Raw genomic sequence first — 6,000 nt, 5'->3', positions numbered from 1 at the left:
ATGTCAAATATCACCGTGTAAATAAATCTAAACCAGAATTTCATCTTTGCTTTAGCTGTCAATTTTTACAGCATGGATCCATTTTCTTAAGTCAAGTAAATGTCAAAGAAAATCAATATCTACCTACTCAAAACCCTCAGCATCTGCTAAAATTGAAAAGCATATTAAATAAATAACTTGGTTTGTTTTGCTCTTATGGACATGGAAATCCCTTTCATTTATTTCTGCCTACTAATTTTTGACCAGCCCTTTTACACCTATTTCAAGCATTTCTTCTCCCATGAAATCTCTGGTTTCTCTCCACCAGATATGATCCTTCTTTTCTTTTGGAAGTCCACTGTAGTTAGTTTGCTTAACTTCTAAGTACCTTCTCTTAAATGTGAAATGAAAATAGTTAGTGCTACAAAGAGAAGTCAGAAATTAAATTGAAAAACTGGCAAATATTTTCTCCCATTGTGTGAGCAGTCTCAAGTCTTGTGACTGTTTCTTTTGCTGTGCAGCTTTTTAGTTTGATGCAGTTCCATTTGTTCATTCTTTCTCTTAGATGCTGAGCCATTTGAGTTCTATTTAGGAAGTTGCTCCCAATGCCTATGTGTTCCAGGGTATTTCCTGCTATCTCCTGTAGTTGTTTCAAAGTTTCAGGCCTTATATTAAGGTCTTTGATCCATTTTGAGTCGATATTGGTAGACAGTGAGAGACAGAGATCTAGTTTCAGTCTCTACCTGTGGATATCCAGTTTTTCAAGCAACATTTGATAAAGAGGCTGTTTTTTCTCCATCGTGTGTTTTGGGTTCCTTTGTCAAAAATCAGTTAGCTGAAAAGCCACATGTCTTCTCCCATATGTGGATTATAGACCTCATACAAATACAGGAGTATTATGAAAAACTGGTCACACTAAGGGGAGGTCATGTATGAGAGGGGTAGGGACAAAGAAGGAAACTAAGAAGGTGAATGTGGTTAATTTACTCTCTAAACAAGAATGAATATAGAATTCTTAAACCTGCTGAAACCACCATAAGAAAAGGAATAAAGGAGAATGAAGAAAAACAGGAGATGAATCAATTGGGGTTACAATACATAATACATGAAAATATCACAATAACCTTTATCTCAAACAAGCAAAAATGTCATTTTTTTCTTTTTTCTTCTAAAAAACCAGAAAACAGGAAGGCAGAACAGGTCCTGCCAGAGGTGAAAGGGGAGTGTTGGTACCAGTGAGGGGGCGTGGAGGGGAAAAGGGGTAGGAAAGTGAATACAATACAAAAAATATGTGCACATTTATGTAAATGTAAAAATGATACCTGCTGAAACCACTTTAGGAATGCGGGTGGAGGGTAATAAAGGAGAGCAGTGGAGGGAGTGAAATCAAATATGATATATTTGACCATTGTACGAACTTTTGTAAATGCCACAATGTACCCCCACCTAGCATAAAAATAAAAAAAATCAGTTGGCTGTTGCTGCATGAGTTTGTCTAGGTCTTCTAATCCATTTTATTTCATGTCTGTTTCTTTGCCAATACCATGCTGTTTTTATTGTTAGGGCTCTGTAGTATAGTTTGAAGTTGGGAATTGTGATACCTCCAGTTTTGGACATTTTGCTCAGAATTGCTTTGGCTATTCAAGGTCTTTTATGTATCCATATGAATTTTAAGATTGATGTTTCTGTCTCTGTGAAGAATGTCATTGGGATTTTGATAGGGATTGGATTGAACATGTAGATTGTTTTTGGTGGGATGGGGGAGGATGAATGAAAGAGATTAAGGCAAGGGAATATGGTTGATGGACATCATATACCTATAAGAAACAAAACAATGAAACTTCTTGCAACTGCTGAAAGTGGGGTAGAAAGGGAGTGGAGGGGAAGAGATGGTGAGGGTGATCTAACCAACGTACAATGTAAACCTACTTGGAATTGTCCCAATGAATCTCCCTGTACAATGAATATATTCTAATAAAAATTTTTTAAAGAAATTAAATTGACTCAGGAAAGTTATAAGACTCATTTGTTCAAACATTTATTTTAAAATACAAGTTAAATTTCCATGATATACTGGGTCCAGTAGAAACACTTGGCATACATACAAAGTCCCTGCCTCCATGGTTAGTGGTGTTAATAAAATTTTTCATTACATTGAACCTTGAATTTCATTGTAATGATTATTTAGTTTGTACTGCTCTTTCATGAATACCCTCTACCTGACACAAGTTATATTCTGTGTAAGTATACTCTGACTATAATCAAAAGCACTGAAAACACTGTACTTTCTTCACCTTTTGTGGACCTGATTCACAGGTTGTATGTAAAAGAGAATTCAAGCAATCATTAATCAAGTCTGATATTTCAATCTGACAAGGACTACAAACTCTGATGAACAGGTGTAGGACCAAATTAGGTGATATAAAAGATAAATATCCTTTAGCAAATTGCAGAGTGCTTGCTCAAAGGGGATAAGGATAAAGCCATGCACTGGGACATTACATCACCTGAGTTTGACTCTCACCTCTTAAGGTACTGGACAGAAAATCCACAGTTCTTCTGTGCTATAATTTTAGTAGGGAATTTTGTGATTATGTGCAATATAAATGTAAAGACATGTACTATAGATATATGAGACTAATAATAAGGTATTGGTTTCCATGATCGTGGAAGCTGAGAATCTGCCACCTGCATGCCAGAGACTCAGGAAGATCAGTGGTGCAGTTTAAGACCTTGGAGCTGGGAAGAACTGATAGTGTAGATTCTGTCTGAATCTGAAGGGTAGAGAATGAGGAGCACTAAGGGAAGGATATGATTGTCATACCAGCTTGATCAATGAAACAGAGAGTGATTCTTCTCTCCACTTCTGATCAGGCCCTGAACAGATTGAGAGGTCAATCTGCTTTATTCAATTTATTGATTAAAGTGCTATTTTCTTCCAGAAATACACTCAGAGCCCACCAAAAATAATGTATGTCAGTTGTCTGAGCATCCAGTGATCCATAAACTGATGGACAGAGTGAATGCAATTGATAGATAACAGTAATTGCAACAATGTTTACCTTGCACCACATATAAACTGACTTGGTAATGTCTAATTTTTTCAATAGAAGTCATAAACCCAAATATTTATATAAAATCCCAAAGTTTATATGTTGATAATTTCATCAAAATTTTAATTACAGTTATGTGTTTTAAAACTACTAATTGTAACCTTTGTAGCATTCAAATCTTCTAGTTTAATGTTGTTGGTCTGTTGTTCATTCATTGTAGTGGTGGAGGTATGTGAAAGGTGAATGAGGGAGTGATGAGTGACATAAAATAAACAAGTAATATGTCTAGGAGTGATAAGTTCTATGGCTAAAATCACTATGGTAAGAGAAAAGGGACACCTAAATAGGAAATGGGAAGGTAAATTATTTTATACAGAATGGTTATCAAAACTGTGTAAAAAGAGGTGGATGGATATATACGTCTTGGGTTCAAAGAATAGGTTAGGAACTCGAATATTCATCAGGAATTGTCAGCGACTGCAATTTAAAATCCTGTTGTATATGATTATGTGGGAATTAGGATAAATGAGAAGCTCTGAGGCTTGGGACACTCCACATTTAGAGGATGAGAAATTGAGGACCCAGCAAAGACAGTTGAGAAACAGCCAGCTTGTGTCACAAGGGAGGCCAAGTAACGTATATGTTTCTTAAAAAATCACACAAGCAAATGCTCTTGACAAATTGAGTAGTTGAACACTGACTCTGACCATCAGATTTGGCAAGATAGAGATCATCGTAATGTTGACAAGGGCAGTTTTAGAGGGCTCATGGGGACAAAAACATGAATAGAATGTGTTCAAGGGAGAATGGGAGAGACTGAGAGTGATTTTGACAATCTTTCAAGTTTATTTTAAAGAGAAATGTGGTTGGATAAGTAGTAGGCTGAGTGACATTGGTTTTGTTACTTGTTATTAGCTGGCTTATAAAGATTGAAGCTATTTTAACATGTTTATATGTTGTTGGGAGTGATGTAGTATAGGAGCAGGTTTCACCAGTACAAGAAGGAGGAAAGAGAAGGGTCTGAGTTAACCGTATTAGGAAAATTCTAGAGTTCCAGGGAATGAACCTAGTGAGCGGATGGAGAGATTGGATTTAGATTAAAACATGGAGAATTCAATTTAAAATTATGGGAAGCAAAACTGTATGGGTACCAATGAGGAAGAGTTTATAGCGATAGCATATGTATTTCTCTTGTTTGCTTTTGTTTTCTCTGTGAAATAAGAAGCAAAGTCATGTCCCTTCAAGTCATTTACAGAACATATGACATACTATCTCATGCCATTTCTATGGGAAATTCATTCCCCTAACTCTCTTTTTGAAATCCCTGCTGGTCTTCAATGCCTGGCTTAAAAATATACCATCTGAAAGTTTCCTGGCTCCTCAACCTGAACAGGCTCTTTCTATTTTGAAGTATGAGCAATCAGTATCAACCACACTGAGTTAATGATCACCTGCATTTTGCCATTTACCTATTGGAGATACTTTGCCACCTTCTTTAGACTATAAGTAATTGGGCACTGGGGGTGAAAACTTTTTATTGTCCGTGGCAGCTCACCAAGGAGAGAGCTGTCTGTTAGGCGATAGTGGTTGTAATAGCACTAGCAGTTATGTGGTGGTGGTTAGGTAAACAGTAGAAAATTCATCAGCTAGTAACAATTACTATAGGTAAGCAGTTAACTGGGGAGAAAGTAGATGGCTTTTTGAAAGTATTGCTGCTTTTGATTTTTGTTTCTTGGAGAGAGAAAACAAATCATTTTATGGAGGTATTTGTATTTTTGCTTTTATTCCTGATTATGTCTATTTTTCTGAATAAAAATGTTTCTATGTAATTTCTTACCATCCTTGCTAGAAAATTGACTTTGTGTTATAAACTGTGTAACAGTTGATTTAGTCATGGAATTTTTCCATACTTTTTATTTTCTGAGGTTTCTTTATTCCATGCTTCATATAATTCAAGGAAAAATCTGCTCAATTCCCATTTTCTTCCATCCCTAATTTTGATGTCTCAAATTGGAGAATGAGAGACTGACTGTCCCTGAAGGCTACCAGGCCTAAAACAAACCATAGGTTGAGGATATGTACATTATAGTGATGTGTGTTGACCTTCTGTGCAGGTGGCCACTGTTCACCTGTAGCAGCCTCTGCTACCCAGCACTGGTGCCACAAGACAGTGAAGGGAGATGGAATCTCACTGCATGCATGCCTGTGGGACTATTAGAATGGGTTTCTTTCTAGGCTTGCAACCCCTCCAGGGGAAGGGGTAGAAACCTCAGAGTTAAAATTTGAACTTGATTGAGATTGAATAAATAATCCTTAGAAATAACTGATAAACCTGAACTTGCATGATAGAACAGAAGTTCTTTTTCTTGTCACTGAAACTAGTGACTAGAATTTAAACCTTTTACAAAAATTTGAGGTCAGAGGATTGACATTGTATCACAGAAAGCAGCTTTAGAGGCACTGTGTGGCTAGAGTTCTAACCTCTGACTCACAAAAATCATAATGGTGTACAAGAAATCTTTATTGTGTTATTCATCATGCCTGAGCATTGTTCAGTAGTTCTTCAATGACAAAATAAGTTTCTAAGGTTCCATTTAAAATTGAGTGTCATTCTAGCTCAGCTTTTTAACATAAAGTACCTACTGAATAAGGACCCATTTTTAAGCACCCTAAGAGTTAAATTGCTTGTGGATTTTGTATTTCCCAGGAGAGTGAAAAAGCAGGGGAAAGAGCCACGACAAAAAGATGACTAGAATCTTTACATCTTTCTTCTTCCAGAGGGACATACCATCAAGTACGCGGTATGTTCATGGAAACTTGCAAAGAAAATTTAAAAATTCAAAACAAAGCCCAGGACTTTCGTGGACTCTTCTGCTTTGAACCTTTGTTTTGAAAGTGTGTGCCGAGAAGCTGACAGTCCTCAAGATCTTTTCTCAAAGTTAAGAGAGAAAGAATCAGCCAGGGAGCT

Source organism: Castor canadensis, chromosome 6 (assembly GCF_047511655.1).
Source record: "Castor canadensis chromosome 6, mCasCan1.hap1v2, whole genome shotgun sequence".
Taxonomy (NCBI): domain Eukaryota; kingdom Metazoa; phylum Chordata; class Mammalia; order Rodentia; family Castoridae; genus Castor; species Castor canadensis.
This window is presented reverse-complemented; position numbering follows the sequence as displayed.